This window comes from Hyperolius riggenbachi, chromosome 5, assembly GCF_040937935.1.
Source record: "Hyperolius riggenbachi isolate aHypRig1 chromosome 5, aHypRig1.pri, whole genome shotgun sequence".
In the NCBI taxonomy this organism is placed as follows: Eukaryota; Metazoa; Chordata; class Amphibia; order Anura; family Hyperoliidae; genus Hyperolius; species Hyperolius riggenbachi.
In genome coordinates this window covers 272,083,120-272,099,892 of record NC_090650.1, presented here as the reverse complement: position 1 = coordinate 272,099,892, position 16,773 = coordinate 272,083,120, and the positions used below count along the sequence as shown (strand labels likewise).

Sequence of the window (16,773 nt, the reverse complement as noted above, 5' to 3'; positions counted from 1 at the left end):
CCCCCCCCCCCAGCTGCTTTGCTAGAGCCACAATCAGAATCTAATTGACTGCTACACACAGTTACCAGTGCCAGTTATAGTTAGAGCAGGGGGACTGAGAAAGCAAAGCACTTTCTATGGAAAGGAAAGTATAAGAACACCCACAGTATCCTATAAAACTCAGGCATTTTTTAGATTAACTTTTTAGTCTTTATAAAACTTTCTCATTTCTCTCAGACAAGGCATTTGTTTTCGGCAGGAAGTAAGGTGTAGGATTCATTCTGTTCCTGCATTTTGTTCGGTGCTGTTACTGTATTATGTTGAATCGTCTAGTGAACTCTGTCTATTTACTTGTGTTTCATCTTTCAATGAGAGGAAAATGTTTTTCATGTTGCATTGAGACATATTATTTCCCAGTGAATAGAACTGAATCCTGCTGGAGAACAAATAATAAGTGGGACTTGAGCTCCTAGAGGAAGCACTAAAGCTTTTATGTGAAAAATGCCCTCTAATGCGCTATGTGCCTGTAGAGATGTAACCCAATAGTGAAGTACAAAGGGATGCTCCTGTACTGCACAGAGACCTCCTTATCGATTGCTGATATAACTGGCCTGTTGTAGAGAATGATGTAATGCTCTTCAAGTTACTTAGGAAAGTGACCTTGAGGGAGATCGAATAGCTAAGCCACAGAGGTGGATGCATTCTAACTAAGTTACCTTGTTTCATGCTAAATTGTCTATAAGCTTACACCCACGTTGCAGAAAGTGATTATAAAAGCAATCATGCCTTTACGCAATTATTGGGGCAATCTATTAGTGAAACATGAGATTGTACATGAAAGCATCTAAGAGGTGCATTACGCCGCTGCATTGCATCAAAGAGCTATTCACAATCGGGCAAAGAGATACCTTCATTTTTTTCCCATTGAATGGTCATTAATTTTCTGTTGTGGCTGATGCATACTTCATGCCTTTGGTTCACAAAAGCTATGCTCCAATTTAAAATAATGTATCTCTATACCTCTGGTCTTTAGTTAATATAGACCAACGACCTCTAAAAATGACTTTTAGATAGCCCATAGTTTTATGTTCTGTTTTAAATCTTTATTGTTTTGTCTCGGCTCAATTCTGTCCCCGTCTCAAAGTGCTAAAATATATGAACTATGCACCTTTTTATTTATTTATACACTACTCTCAGAAGCCCAGTTCGCTGCCAGGAAAGTATTTTATGGCTGTAATTCCTTATCAGTAAAGGTCGCTATAGTCCAACTGGGTCCCGACTGGTGAAAAACTGTCTGCTGAATATTAACTCTCTCAGGCAGAGAAATAAGTAAAGCAACACGCCATAGTTAATTGTTTGCTATGCAGTGTACAAACACATGTCTACCTCATCATGTCATATGTCACTTGAGGCTCCCTTTAAACTTAATGTAATAAAAGCCTGGCAACCAATTCCTTGCACTGCATCCATTTCACAGACCTCCACTTAACAATGCATCACTGAAGTTCAGCACTCCTCTGTCAGAGCTGTTGGAAGACCTGCTGCATCTCTCAATACAAATTAGGTCCTTTTGGTTTTAGGAAAGGAGCTAGGATTTTTTCTGAAAGACCTGGAGAACACGGAGCCACATTGTCAAGCTGTACTGCATAAGCAATCACTGCATGGGCAATCACTGCGAAAAAAAACCTCACCTAGAAAAGTAGATTTGTGCAGCAGACAGAAATAGACCTATAGGGAATTCAATTAACAAATGGTTGTTTTATTGCTGGGAGTGTAAGTTGGTATAAATATTGGCTAGTATGTACGCCAAGTATTGACTAACACTATTGATGCTTTGGATTCATTACAATTATAATTAGACCTTTCTAGTTTTTAGTTAATCAGTTGTGCTTGTGTTATTAGTCTGAAAGAGCACATTAGGTCAGTTACTGATGTAAAATGAGAAACAAATTGTCTTAGCAACCTCTCGCCAATAAATAGATGTACAATCTTTTGAAACCTAATTTAGATAAGGAAATATGTCGCTTTTCTATCCACCAGTGACTGCCATGTCTAAGCTAATACTGTGCAAATTATGATTATGAGTCTAACCATGTTCATATTGGTGCTTATACATTTCTTACATTAAATCATGCCTTTGCATGATTGTCTCTTTGCTGTTAGCCTGGCTCTCTATGTCATCCACACACAATCATTCACACCAAGAATGTGGAGAGGAAAACATTTCAGGTACGATAGCTACATTTTGATGAGATGGACTGCTAGCTAGCCCTCATTTGCTTTTATTTTCTTGGACACCCCTGCAAAGAGCACCACTGTGACCAGCAGCTACACCAAGCTGTGTGTTTCACCTGGCATCACTAATAGTTTGAACAGGCAATTATTTTTTTCAATTTCTTACTGTTTCACTCTCTACTGTGCCATCTTCATCATGGGACACATGTTGGCTCCCCATTTAAGGCACTGGGCCTTATTCAATTCACCTTTTCTCCTACGTTTTCTCCTAAGAGATAATTGTTCATTTTCTGTTTTAACTATTCAGCACTCTGTCATTGAAAAAGTTTCAAAAAGTAGTAAGTGAAAAAGTACTGTCATTATTATGAGTATTTCGTGCTTGGTGGTGGCTTAAAGGGCATGTTAATGATAAAATGTGAAAATATCACCTTGGAGTTAACTTAGGAGATAAAGTGAATTGAATAAGGCCCTCTGTCTGAGTGATTACAGACTCAGGGAGCTTTAATGACTCTACCTGAGCAACAGTTGGCCCATGAATGCACATTATTCTGCAGCAAACAGGCTCTAGTCTGCAGCAGGCAATAATAGTGCATTTTTATTCTGCTAGCATCGCTCAGTATGAGTGAAACTGCAACATCATTAGTCCCTGCCTACTGCATTTACCATCTTCTTTCTGCAGGGCTTATATCCAGCTGTCAAAACAAAAACGTTTTGGAAAAAATATAATTTTTTCCCTGAGTTGTACTTACAGTATGCTAGAGCATGGACTGTAGAATGTCCTTAAGCACTAACCATAATGCTGCATCTGCTGGCATACAGGGTAGTACTCTACAAGAGCTTATTGCTGTATTTTTTGTTTATTGAACAATTGCCAAATTAAATTCTTATAAGTGTGAACCTACTTGGTCAACAAATAGATTTCTAAATAGTCACCAAAAATATTTTCATGTTATTTATTACCTACATAAGTAGTTTGCTATACTACATATTGCCTAATGTAATAGAAGTACTATATTAAGTGGTGATTGTGTATTTTTTTTTTCAGTTTTTTGAAGAAGCTGGAACTTCTCTGAGATACAGAAACTATTTTGTCACAATAGGTAAGTGTGCATTTTGTCTGACATTATTTATAAACATGAGAAAAGCAAATTTTCAGATCTATATAACTGAACTACAAGAGGTAACTATAGAAGTATCTAACAGGAGAACTTTATACACTGTTCTACTCCCTGGCATTGCAGACTTTAGAGCTGGTACTTCACCAAACATTACAGAAGTCCCTTCATTGAACTGTAAGATGCTGGGGTGCATGATGGCACATTATCCATTATTTTGTGTATATGTAAAATTTACCTTTGAAGGATTGTCAGTGAGTAACACAGATGATTTTTTTTTTTCTCCCATCATTGTCTCCTAAACCTACCGTAAATATGTACGCTCCACATTCCCTGAATCCTCTTAATACTCACCCATAACACGGGTCCTCTTTGGGGATCACAAAACCTCTGCACCTTTCTTGCCCCAAGCAGACCATGCTGCTCCTCCTTACTGCTCAAACTCCTCCCTGCAGCCTGTATGGCACCCTTGTCCATCCTTCCAATAGAAAATTAGAGCGGCTAAGTGGCAGGCTGTCTGTTTCACCCCATGCCCCTTCCTAACTGCTGTTCTGCACCACAGACAGGGAACACCACACTATAACCCATAGTGTGTTGGATCCACATAGTCACATCCATCTTCAGTAGGAGCAAAGGTAGGGGAATCAAGGTGCCCACCAGAATCATATCATGAAATTTCATGGAGCTCTTGTTAGTAGAAAGTCATTTTTGGGGGGAGGAAGTTTGTATATATGTAAAAGGAAATAAGGACCCTGAGGGGAATCCAAAAATAAATAAATCCTGGACATCAACTTTAAGATTAAACTCCAACTGAAACCTTTCTGACAGTCACAGGCTTCAGATCAACTGATGAATAGTTAGAACCAAGGTCAATTTGTTACTAATGTCTGAATTGCCATTAGAAATATTTTCCCTATCTTTCTGTATTTTGACACCCATTTCTTTCTGTACTCTATTGCCAGTTTCAGTCTCAGTTAAAGCCAGTTCTACAGTCACAATCCACATAATAACAGGCTTCTGAGAGGTCTATCTAATTGCATTATTGCTTTTTTTGTGGGCAGTTATTGGCAATGCCCACTATCCCCTTCCACTGTTATTGCTGGTTCTTGTCTTGGAGACCAGTACTCCTGGGTCGCAGCTTGGCTTCCTATTGGAGGAAGCTAACAGAGGCGGGGAGCAGAGTGGGGAGCCTGGAATTGAGGATGAGATGCTACGAGGCTGACTAACAGCCTCACAAATAATCAAGTAGGAAGTCCAGGTTAGCACACCGTTTCAAGATGCAAATTGCTTTAATTTATTGCTTCATAAGCACATGAACATGACAATTGTTTTCGGGGTCACAGCAGGTCCTCTTCTTCAGATAGTGCAAACAAGCATCGTTTGTTTGCACTATCTGAAGAAGGGGGCCCGCTGTGGCCCCGAAACAATAGTCATGTTTATGTGCTTATGAAGCAATAAATTGAAGCAATTCGCATCTTGAATCGGTGTGCTAACCTGGACTTCACACTTGATTGTTATATCCCTGGATGCTTGGACTCAGCACCCACAGGTTACAGCACCCACACCTTGGGTAAGGTGTGCCCCCTCAACAACACAATTAGCCTCACATAAATAAAGCAGGCTAGCGACAAGCAGATTGTCACTAGCCTGGTGATCTTTTAAGGGGGGACAGCAGACCGCAGGGGGCTGGCAGCGGCAGTACTTGACCCAGAGGCATGTCATTGTGCACATGACATGCCTCTGGGTCCTGTTAGGATAACAATATGCCACCTCGGGTTCTCTTTAAGGCAGTACACAAAACAGCACAGAGGCTTTGGGCAAGGCCCTAATGATCCTGGTTGCCTGTGGAGTGGGCCCTATGTGGCTGAAGCACTTTGAATCCACCAGGAGAAATGCACAATATAAATGTTATGTTTCTTGTCTTGTCCTTTAAATTACTCATTTCTGTACTATAGAACTACAATTTTTCAATATGAAGTTTTTAACTCATCCACTGTCCACAATTCCCAATGAGATGGAGGAGGACACAACCTTAGTTCTGCATGGTATGAGATGTGCATGAAATATAGAACCATGCACATGCAGCAGTGCAATGACAGCATTTAGCTATTGAAAGTGAAACAACTCTGTCAAGGAAGACAAATCTAATTTTGTATAAGAGATCTAATATATTCAGGGAACATATGCAAACACTTTATACATTTGCTAACACTTCTAAAAAGAGGTTGTTAAAGCAGAAGGATGGAATGTGGTTGTTGACAAGTGTATTTGGACACTGAGGTGCAGTGTAGCTGGAAGAGCAAATTAGGTGTGTGAATATGATAGAAAGAAATGTTAGAATATCCATAAAGTTTACACTTCTGTTTCTGACACTTGATGGGCCTGTTACCAAAACAGGAAATGGGGAAAATTATTTTTAAGGGGACATCAAAAACCTTATATACTGTATGTTTTTACCTTTTTTCACATTAAAAAAGGAATTGTATCACTGTATTTGTTCCTACTGGAAAGATATCACCTCACATGTTGCTTATTGCAACTATTCCACTGTCACAGGCTGCAGCGGGAGTATTTACAACAGAGGGCCCAGGCAACAGGTGAATACAAAGCCTTATACAGGGTATCTAGCCTTTCACCAGTCTGTCTAGTTCAAGAAAAGACAGATTTCCTGGCACAGCTGCAAGCTTTTCTAACTTTCTATTAAATAATCAAAAGCCCATTTGATCCCAGCTATGAGTACCTACTACACTTCTATCCCATGCAGGTCATTTCGATGCCTGGTGATTTGGGCGCTGCCATAGATCCCAATGTTAATTGTGGCTATAGGGGTAGATTTTACAGCAGGGGCTAGATTAGGAAGTAGCCAGTTAGGGGTAAAAATTAGTGTAGCTAAAAACCTTAGTAGAATATCGTCACTTATGCCTATATTCTGCTAGCAGCTTTACCCAGTGCCTTTTTTTCAACGTACTTTTATACAATCAATGAGTGGGGAATTCATATGCACCGCTTCAGGTAATGGAGATATCAGGTTTGTCCTGAAAGTGGATGATGAATGGAGAATCCCCACAGAGTTTCTGGAGATCAGCAAGTTAAGAGTAAGAACATTCTAGAACAGGGTGGGCAAACTTTAGGGCCACATGGGTTTCTCAAGTTTGACTGAGGGACCGGAAAGGAATAGGGGTGAAAATAGCAGTGAAACATGGGTGTGGCCATGACAAGCTGTGGGCAGAGCTAACTGTAATGTAACAGTGTAACTCTGAAGGAAGGAATAGAGAGAGGAGCTGAATCCCGGCCCTGCATCAAAGGGCCAGATGGTGCCCGTGGGCCGTAGTTTGCCGACCCCTGTTCTAGACTAAAGCAGTCTTTGGATTTTCTCTCACGTCTTTAAACATCATATTAAGGGGAGAAAAGAAATGAACTGGGCAAGCCAGATTGCCTTGAGATTTATTTTACAGCCCAATACTAGCTATAAGAATTGCTAATATTTCAACTTTTAGTACAGTTTAGAAACGAAGCGTTGACTGCGTAGGTCTACATCACGGCTTTTGCACTAGTTACTGTGTGCGGTTTGTCCATTATGAGAATTTTTTCCTTTATTAAATGTCCATGTGATATGATATGAGCAAGGATAGCACATTTATCACACTGGATTATCTTTTTCAGCCTTGTCATGAAGGATTTCAGATGCATTTATCAATTCCCAGTAGTACGAATGTGAACTCTGACAGCTTGTAGACAGCCTTCGAACTCTGCTGCTGCAAGCAAAAGTACCAGCAATATAGACTTTTCCTACGGAGTGCTGATAGTAACCATCATTTTAATCACTTTTTATCCACATTTTAATTCCCAGCTATGGCACACTGCCCTTCCATGACGATATGAAGTCCCTGGGCAGTCATTTTTACTGCTTCACAGTTGCAGAATTTTATTATAAAGCTTTTCATTTGTGAGAGCAATTCTTAAAGGGTTTGCGTTTAAGGCAACACTTCAGTGATCTGAATATCTTTTGGTGGAGAATACCATTGTGCGACTTCAAGGATTCATGCCACTTTCAAGGCAGGGTCCTCAGCAGGGCTGTATTCACCTGACGGGCACTTGAGGACAATGTCTGTGTAGGGCTCATACTTTGCTTAAAGGGGAACTTCAGCCTAAACAAACGTACTGTCATTAAAGAGATACTGAAGTCTCTTAAAAATCATCTTTTTATTATAAAATCCTGTGTAATATGATAGCCCTACCTAAACCGCCGCATCCCCGCCACTGAAATATATCTAAATCCCCCCTAACTCGCCCTCCCTCTCCCCCGCAAAATCCACAATTTTCTTGGTTGTGGATTTTGCTGCCCTCTACTCTTCCGTGTGAGGCAGAGCTATGAGCTGCAGCCCTGCCTCACACGTGTCTGTCAGCGGCGGATCTCTGCCTCTCCCCCGCCCCTCTCATTGAAGGAAGACTGAGAGGGGCGGGGAGAGGCGGCGATCCGGGCTGACAGACGCGCTGAGAGGCAGAGCTGTGGCTCATAGCTCTGACTCTCACGGAAGCACTGCCCGGATTGCCCCCGGGGGAGTTTGGGGGGATTTAGTTAGATTAGAGCGGTGGGGATGCGGCGGTTTAGGTAGGGCTGTCATATTACACAGGATTTTATTATAAAAAGATGATTTTTTAGAGACTTCAGAGTCTCTTTAAGTTGCATTAGTTATTTAAAGAGAATCTGTATTGTTAAAATCGCACAAAAGTGAACATACCAGTGCGTTAGGGGACATCTCCTATTCCCCTCTGTCACAATTTCGCCGCTCCTCACCGCATTAAAAGTGGTTAAAAACAGTTTTAAAAAGTTTGTTTATAAACAAACAAAATGGCCACCAAAACAGGAAGTAGGTTGATGTACAGTATGTCCACACATAGAAAATACATCCATACACAAGCAGGCTGTATACAGCCTTCCTTTTGAATCTCAAGAGATTATTTGTGTGTTTCTTTCCCCGTTCTCATGCACTGAAGTGACAGGCTGCTTGTTTCTTCCTGCAAACAGCTTTGCCCTTGTCTGTAATTCTTCAGTATGTGAAAGCCCAGCCAGCTCAGAGGACGATTTATCCAGCTTGTAAAAGATAAGAGAGAAGAGAGAAGCTGCTCTAATCCTAAATAACACACAGGCAGTGTGCATACAGGGGCCTGGAAGGGGGAGTTCATAGCAGAATCACAACACTGAAGAACTTGGCAGCCTTCCAGACACAGGCTGACAAGTCTGACAAGAGAGAGACAAGTTGATTTATTACAGAGATGGTGATAGTAGAACGTGCTGCAGTAAGCCAGAACACATAAGAATAGCTTTTTGAACTTGAAGGATGATAAAAAACAGGATGCAATTTTTGTTACGGAGTCTCTTTAAGTAAAATTGATAGATAATATGATCTCTTACCCACCCTGTTTTAAAAGAGCAGGCAAATGTTTGTGATTTCATAGGGGCAGCCTTCTTTTTCATGGGGGCAGCCATCTTTTTGGTTGAAAGGAGGTGACAGGGAGCATGAGACACAGTTCCAACTGTCCTGTGTCTTGATCACTCCTCCCAGCTGTGCACACTAGGCTTCAAATCTCAAGTTCAAAATGTAAAAAAAAAAATTGTACCAAAACAGCAGAACGAGAACAACAATATCTGAAATCCCATCATGCTTTGCACAACATCAGGGGGCAAATACCGGGCAGTTTTCTTCTGTGCAGCTAAAAATGAGGCTTGGGTAAGAAAAACAAAGTTCTGATGCTGTGAAACTGTTAAAGAAACACCAAGCCTCTTCAGAGCTGCTGAGTAGATTTTTAGTCTGAAGGTTCACTTTAACAAACAAACAAAGAACATTTATATCGCGCTTTGCTCCTGGCGGACTCAAAGCGCCAGAGCTGCAACCACTAGGACGCGCTCTATAGGCAGTAGCAGTGTTAGGGAGACTTGCCCAAGATCTCCTACTGAATAGGTGCAGGCTTACTGAACAGGCAGAGCCGAGATTCGAACCCAGGTCTCCTGTGTCAGAGGCAGAGCCCTTAACCATTACACTATCCAGCCACTTTAATGTTCTGTTTTTGGAAATTTCTACTATTCCCTGGAGCCACCACCAAGCACTAAACTAAAACATAACAGTGGAGCTAGGAGAGGCTTTACATTGCTGTGTGATGCAGATGTACTACATTCCACTGTCCTGTACACTCAAGCAATCTGAACAGGGGTGTGAAAAACAATAAAAGGAGAAAAGGGAGGTAGCTTACCTCAGGGATGAAATGGAATTAATTCAAAAAATAATCATTTTTATTTACATTCAGGTGTATTTTTCAAGGTACGTCCTATTTCTCAATTCACACTCATGCAATCTTACCCATCTGCTGCCTGCAAGAAATAAAGGCACAGTGTAATTTGAGTGCCTGGGAATAGCCGATAGTAGAATATAGGTGTTGTACCGATATTCTATTTTAGAGTGGTATTTGTTAGTAAAATATTGGTAAAATGTAGCAATATTTTACTACAGCAAAACCTAATTCTATTCTTACACAGAACCCTTATACTACAATACCAAACCACCCTCCACCCCTGGATGCCTGACCTAAACCCACCCCCACAGCTAACTTTAACCACCCCTACCCTCACCCAGGCCTAAGCTTAACTGCCCCCCCCCCCCCCAAACACACACACACACACTAAAAGGCCACGAAACAATATTTTTTGCTGCAAAAATAATAATTTTCATCACAAAACAGCCACAAAAACAATAATTTTCACCGTAAACATGGTTTCATTTGCTGCCATAGGTGTTATTATAAATAGTGGTTACACTGCAAAATTTGGTCTGCTATTTGTAGCCATATTTTATCGTATTGTGAGTTGCCAGTGGCCTCGGCACCCACTATTTATAAAGTACCACAGGAGTCCAGATTTCACAGTGTAGCTGCTATTTATAATGGTGCCCATGGCAACACCCAAGTTTATGCCTTTAGCGGGCACCCAAATTTCCTGCTTTCTGTCTTATTAACCTGTTTCCATTTGTTAGAACTAACCATACTTTTTATTTGTTATTAACAAGTCATCAACCTTTTTGCACTGTGTCCTTATTCTGTACCTAAGGAGGGGACATTGTGACTCAACCACATTTCCTGAATACAGCCCCATGTTCATCCCAACATCAAAGTGAGGGACGTATTACTATTTGGCTTTGAGATTAATATGCAGATTTTGTATCTGGTCATGCCAAGGTATTTATCTTAAAGTTAAGGAAAAAAAAGCTAGATACTTACCTGAGTAGATGGAAGCCTCTGGATAACCCGGAGGATTTCCACATCCCACTCGAGGTCACCATTCCAGCGCATTGCTTTAAAGGGAATGTCCAAGCAAAATAAAAAAATGAGTTTCACTTACCTGGGGCTTCTACCAGCCCCATGCAGCCATCCTGTGCCCTCGTAGTCACTCACTGCTGCTCCAGTCCCCCGCTGGCAGCTTGCCGACCTCGGAGGTCGGCGGGACGCATTGCGTATATTTTTACGCATTCCCGCTAGTGCAGGAACATTAACACATACTTTTTTACGCGTTACTGGTTCAATACGTAAAAATTTGCGCAATGCGGCCCGCCGATCTCCGAGGTCGGCAAGCTGCCAGCGGGGGACTGGAGCAGCAGTGAGTGACTACGAGGGCACAGAATGGCTGCATGGGGCTGGTAGAAGCCCCAGGTAAGTGAAACTCATTTTTTTTATTTTGCTTGAACCTTCCCTTTAATAAAAAATAAAAAAAACCTCCATAATGTGTTTGGAAGTGAAAACACTGGACACTGGCTGTGTATTTTTGAAGATGATAATAAATACAGAAGATTTCATAAAACTATGTTCAGATTTACAATAATTCAGACTAGGTTCAAAGTGGTCAGTTGCATAACGCATGGGTTATTATGCATTATGATGACTGTGAACTGCAGTGTAGACTGGCCATAGACTTGAATACTAAGCCTGCATGCAGTGAGTTAGAATAACGCGATCCGCTACTGTGAACAGGTCCATAAAACTGTATGGGCAGCGAGTTGACACGCAGAATTATTCTGCAATGCAACTGACCACTGTGAACGGGGCCTCAGATCCTTAACAGAACTGAGTGAATGATTTAGTTGTATGACCTTTTCCTGTTTATACAAGACTTGTCAGGCATATCGAATGACAATCTTAAGATAACTGTAAATTAGTGTAGGATGAACATGCAACAATGTTTCCCTGTACTGTGCACATTACAGACATACAGAGGAAAATGGCAGCTCCCATGCATGCATACAAAAAAGGCAGCAGAATTTAGCTATTCAGCTATGGGAATTTGTTTAAAGTCTACATTAACTAGTTATCAACCTGTCTACATTAACTAGTTATAAACCTTCCCCCCATCCAGATATGTCTGTCCCAGCGATCAACGCAATGAGCACCCTTGTGGGCGTCTGTGCGCGTTCTCGTTGCGGCGCATTAGTACATTAGACCCCCTCAGAACAATTTTACATATTTTCCAGTTATAAAAATGGGTTACCGTACTTTGCTGTTGACATTTTAGAGATTTATATACTGCAATGGTAAAGCAACAGTCCCATCAATTTGCAAAGCATTACCAGGTGGAGACACTGGCCAAGAGGCATCTTGATACATAAAAGAATACAACTTTGTACAGGAGGATAATTTACCACCAAAGCAATAACTGTGATCATGATTATGACAGAGAATGGAGATAGAGTTTAATAGTACATTGTCTTTTGATGGCCAGGCCAGCTTTCTCTTTCTCAGATAAGAGTCAGTTCTCTACTAGTAAAGAACTGGAGTGCCTCTCAAACTGTTTACTAACAGAGAACTGATTAAACCTGAGGAGGTTGGCTTGATCAGCGAACTATGTTGTACTACTGTATTACAGTTCATCACCATTTTCTGCCTTAATTGTCATAGATAGTTAATGCTTTGGAGGCAATAAGTCATACTACTATACAAAATTGTATTCTTTTTATTTGATTATGTTTTAGGGCACATCTTTATTAGTGTAAACAGTGTTACTTATTCTTGGTTTCTAAGGGCCTTGAAGGTTCCCTCCCAGTCCCCCCTTCCCTCCTCCTGAAAGATAATTTAGAGGTACCATCCTATTTGGGCAGCACGGTGGCGTAGTGGTCAGCACTCTCACCTTGCAGTACTGGGTCCCCAGTTTGTGTCCTAGACAGGGCACTATCTGCATGGAGTTTGTATGTTCTCCCCGTGTCTGCATGGGTTTCCTCCCGCATCCTAAAAACATACAGATAAGTTTATTGGATTCCCTCTAAAAATTGTCTCTAGACTACAATACAAATGAAGAAAAAAAGAAGAAAAAGATCTGCACCACCTTCAGAAAAGCTTAGTCTGTTTTATTGGAAAAAGACATACAAATTTAAAAAGAACGTTAAGGCAGGACATGAAGAACATAGAGAACTAGGCAGCATGAAGATGGGCAGGAGCCCGAAACAGTGGACTGTCCTGCCTTAAAGTTCTTTTTAAATTTGTATGCCTTTTTCCAATAAAACAGACTAAGCTTTTCTGAAGGTGGTGCGGATCTTTTTCTTCATTTGCTACAGTTTGAGTCCCATGGTGTCAGGGACTATTGGATCTGCACACCTGACCATCTGAAATTGATGGAAGCCAAGCAAGTGCGACTCCACACTCAAAATTACTCTAGACTACAATACATACATAGACATATGATGTACGACTATGGGCAGGATTAGATTGTGAGCCCCGCTGTGGGCAGGTAAGTGACAAGACAATAGGCAGTACAAAGACAAGACAATATACTCTGCACAGCGCTGCAAAAGAAGTTGACGCTATATAAATACGAAATGATACAATTTTTATGAGTGTCACCACCGCTATTGAGACTGCCAAATTTGGGGGACAGTCTAAGAATAAACCACCCAATGATACAACCCCCTGTGGGGCTCCTCTTGCTTTTTACACTTTCCAATTACCTGGTGGACGTAATAGTTCCTGTGACTCGAACTAAAACATTTTTCATTTATACTGCTAAGCACAAATAAAGTGTGTATGATGTTCTCCTTTAAAGTATATATCTTTTTTGATTCAGTTTTAAGATCGATTGTTAAAAGAAAAATACTGTTTTAGTCCTGTGTATCCATGGTTGCAATGAAAAATAAGCAGTTAGAGGTTGCAATGAAAGCTCATTCTGCCTGGTGTTGAGTATGTGCTGGATTAGAATGGAAGGCCCATATAAGAGGGGCTCTCTATGTATTATCAATCCGCTTCCACTGATGGATTTCATATGGCTGTGAACTGCACATTAAGCCCCTCATTCAAAGCTCTCATTAAAATGCATTTTGTCCAGCAATCAGTTGGAGACTGCTGTTAATATGTTAAGCAATTAAACGCTGTTATCTTGCCTTTTGTTTTCATTGTTTAGGTATTTATTTATGTGAATAAAGGGAGCGCTGGAAACTGCCGCAAGAGAGTTAACCATTTCTGTTACCGGCCCTGGAGAAACAGAACACAAACCAGAAACGCTGAATGATGTAAGTGGAATGTAGTTCAGAATCTGCAGGTTCATCACTTAGGATTTAATGTTCTTTTCTGATATGAGCTTCATTGTTTCCTTTACACAAAAGGCCTGCCTTGATACATTTAATTTTTCTGCTATGACAGAATGTGTAGTTTACAGTTTGTCAATAAAATACCTGTGAAGCCCCCAGCAAGCAAACACTACTGAAAGTGGCATTACATTTTTCTTGCAAAGAACTAAACTCGTCACTTTACAAACTCAATATAGGAGACAAGTATCAAAGCAGGTAATTTGGGCACCGACCGCATCACGGCAAAATGGGCACAGCCTAGATTGGAATGTTTATTGCAGCTATAACGGTGGCCAGAGGGTATGCAGGCACCCGCTAATGACCGTACTTAGGCGGCACAAATATCGGCTTAAGGAGTTTTGTAGCGGTGAAGGCGGTGCTTATATCAGTAGAGATAGTAGTGCAGGGGGTCGGTTAGGGTTAGGCATTGTAGAGGAAGGGTGCAAGTGAGAATAGGGTCAGATTAGGCGATAGTAAAGTATCTGTAGTTTTTACCGATATTTTACTATCGGGGTAAGCTAGAGCCCAATAGTAGAATTGTGTAATTAACTGATACTCTACTAGCGGTATTCCTGGTGCCTACATTTCCGGAGCACTATTTTTCTCTGTAGGCATCTATAGGATGCCTACATCTTATAGATAATAAGAAACGAATAGGGAAAATCTGTATCGCTGTATAGGTATAATGCGAAATGACTCAACATTTACTTTCAAGCAATACTTATATCCCTATCTAACTTATATCCCTATTTAGTTGTAACGTCATAATACGGAGGTTGGTCATCCCTATTCATTTCTTATGCCAGGTATGCATGACTGAAAGACCATTAATGGGTGCGCCATACTGTTTGTAAGTAATCCAATCTTTTCTGTAAGGCCATCTAAATGTCCATGTAAATGCATCCCAGGATGAAAGAACGTGTCAGCACAGTTTTTAAATTCTTACCATTTAACATGATATTTTTTTAAAATATTTTCCTTAAAAATCTTGGTAAGCGTGCATGTAAGTTCTTGAGTCCAGCTGATGGACATCTCTCTAGCTCTGTTTTACTAAGCTTGGAAGAATACAGAGGTGTCAAAGGATCTAAAATAATGAAAAAGCTTTTTAAAAGATTTATTAGAGGACCTAACCCTTAAATGTTAGTCACACAGATATGAAATGATTCTTTTATTCTTAAATTCGAGCGATGTACAAGGAATACTCAGAATTGCTATGTATTTCTTGGCACAACTGCTGAAACGCATAGCCAATTTTGAGTATCCCTTGTTTTTTGATTTAAGAATAAAAGAACTGTTGCATCTTTTGTGTGACTAACATTTATGAGGTAAATCCATCATTATCCGTTAAAGTGTTTTTGTGTATTTTATTTCCTGAGGCTCCTCTGTACTTTTTTTGTTTTGAATGTTGATCCACCCTTGGTAGAGATTTGCATCCCTGACTCATCCCACAGAGAGCAACTGTTTTGTTGCCTATTGCGGTGACCATCTTTGTGAGTACTCTTCTATATAATTGCTCCTCATTCTCTAAAAAGATACTACACTGACTCTCTCTCTCCTTCATTCCCTCACATGGATATCTCCACAAACTGTCAGCTGATCATGTGCAGTGGCCAGGCACTTGCTAATACTTGGCACAGGCGGTGGAGAGGTGGCCACGCTCAAATGAGAAATAATACTTTTTTTGCTGCTATAAATTGCACTGATTGTCAAATGCTGACACATGTGAAGCTACTAACTTTGCCATTTGGCTGCCTTTAAAGTCAAGCATGCAATTTAGCCTCGTGTGTGAAAGGGGTCTTATGATGTTTTTGGGTCAAGTGCAGGAAATTAAGAGCATTTTGCAGTCAGATAACCATAGACATAAGATGACAATTTATGAAAATAGCCAGATCCCTTATGGACTCTGGTTAAGCCTTGTAAAGATATGAGACATTTGTCAGCTGAAACAGTCAGCTTTGAGTGATAGTTCCTGTTCTTTACAGGCATAGTCTCCCTCTGTGATTATGTCTTCTGCAATCTGCTACACTGGATATTTTTGACTAATTGCCATTATAGTGTCCTGCTTCTTCTTCCTCGCTACTCTCATTAGCAAAATTAATGCAGCTCAGCACAGAGTCAAGTGAGTGGAATTTTGCAGATCATAGGGGGATCAGACCATACCCACCTCTCAGCTAAGGTCAGTATTTGGCCTATGGCGGAAGATGCCGTTTCGTAAAGCCTGACTCTCCATTCAGGCTTACATGTAAGCTTTGCTTAGTATACTTGGAAACACTCCAGTAACCAGATCTTGCCTGTGTCTTTATTATGGCCTTTTATTCATGCACATTTTTGACCATCCAATTGTACGCTAAATCAAAACACATATTTCCATTTTAGCTATTTAAATAGCAATTAACTTGTCATTTACCAAGTAACTCCTGCTTGCTTGAACAAGCTGAACTCAGTTACCTAATTTCTGAATGTTTATGCCATGTTTATCAGTAGTACACATATTAATAAACCTGGGAAACACAGAAGCCATTTAGTGAACACAGGTCTTCTTTTACCTCTTTTGGTTATTCCAGAGTTCCTTCATTAATCCATCTCTTAACGGTCTTAAATATCCTGAAATAAGAATGTGTTGCTTGAACACTGACCCACGGATGGAATCTGAGATTTCTCTGACTTATAATTAGCAGTTACGATGGAATGCTAAATGACTGCCTGTTTGAACAATAGTAAAACACAGCATTTAAAAACGTATTCCTTTCATACTGTGGATAGTGTTACATGAGAAGGTTAATCTACTATGTAGCATTTCACACTGACACTATTATAAAACAAGATCTAGATCAAGGAGTACACCA

The 16,773-nt window shown here is 40.5% G+C and overlaps 1 protein-coding gene across 6 annotated transcripts in view; it reads left to right on the top strand.

Annotated features, from left to right (window-relative positions):
• Window positions 1-16,773, top strand: part of ATXN1 (ataxin 1) — a 439,823-nt gene that overhangs the window by 339,688 nt on the left and 83,362 nt on the right. For all 6 annotated transcript variants that reach the window (XM_068236936.1, XM_068236933.1, XM_068236934.1 and 3 more), the window contains 2 exons: window positions 3,260-3,314; window positions 13,762-13,870. The gene's annotated coding sequence lies outside the window, so the exon portion shown is untranslated. The remainder of the gene's footprint in view (window positions 1-3,259; window positions 3,315-13,761; window positions 13,871-16,773) is intronic.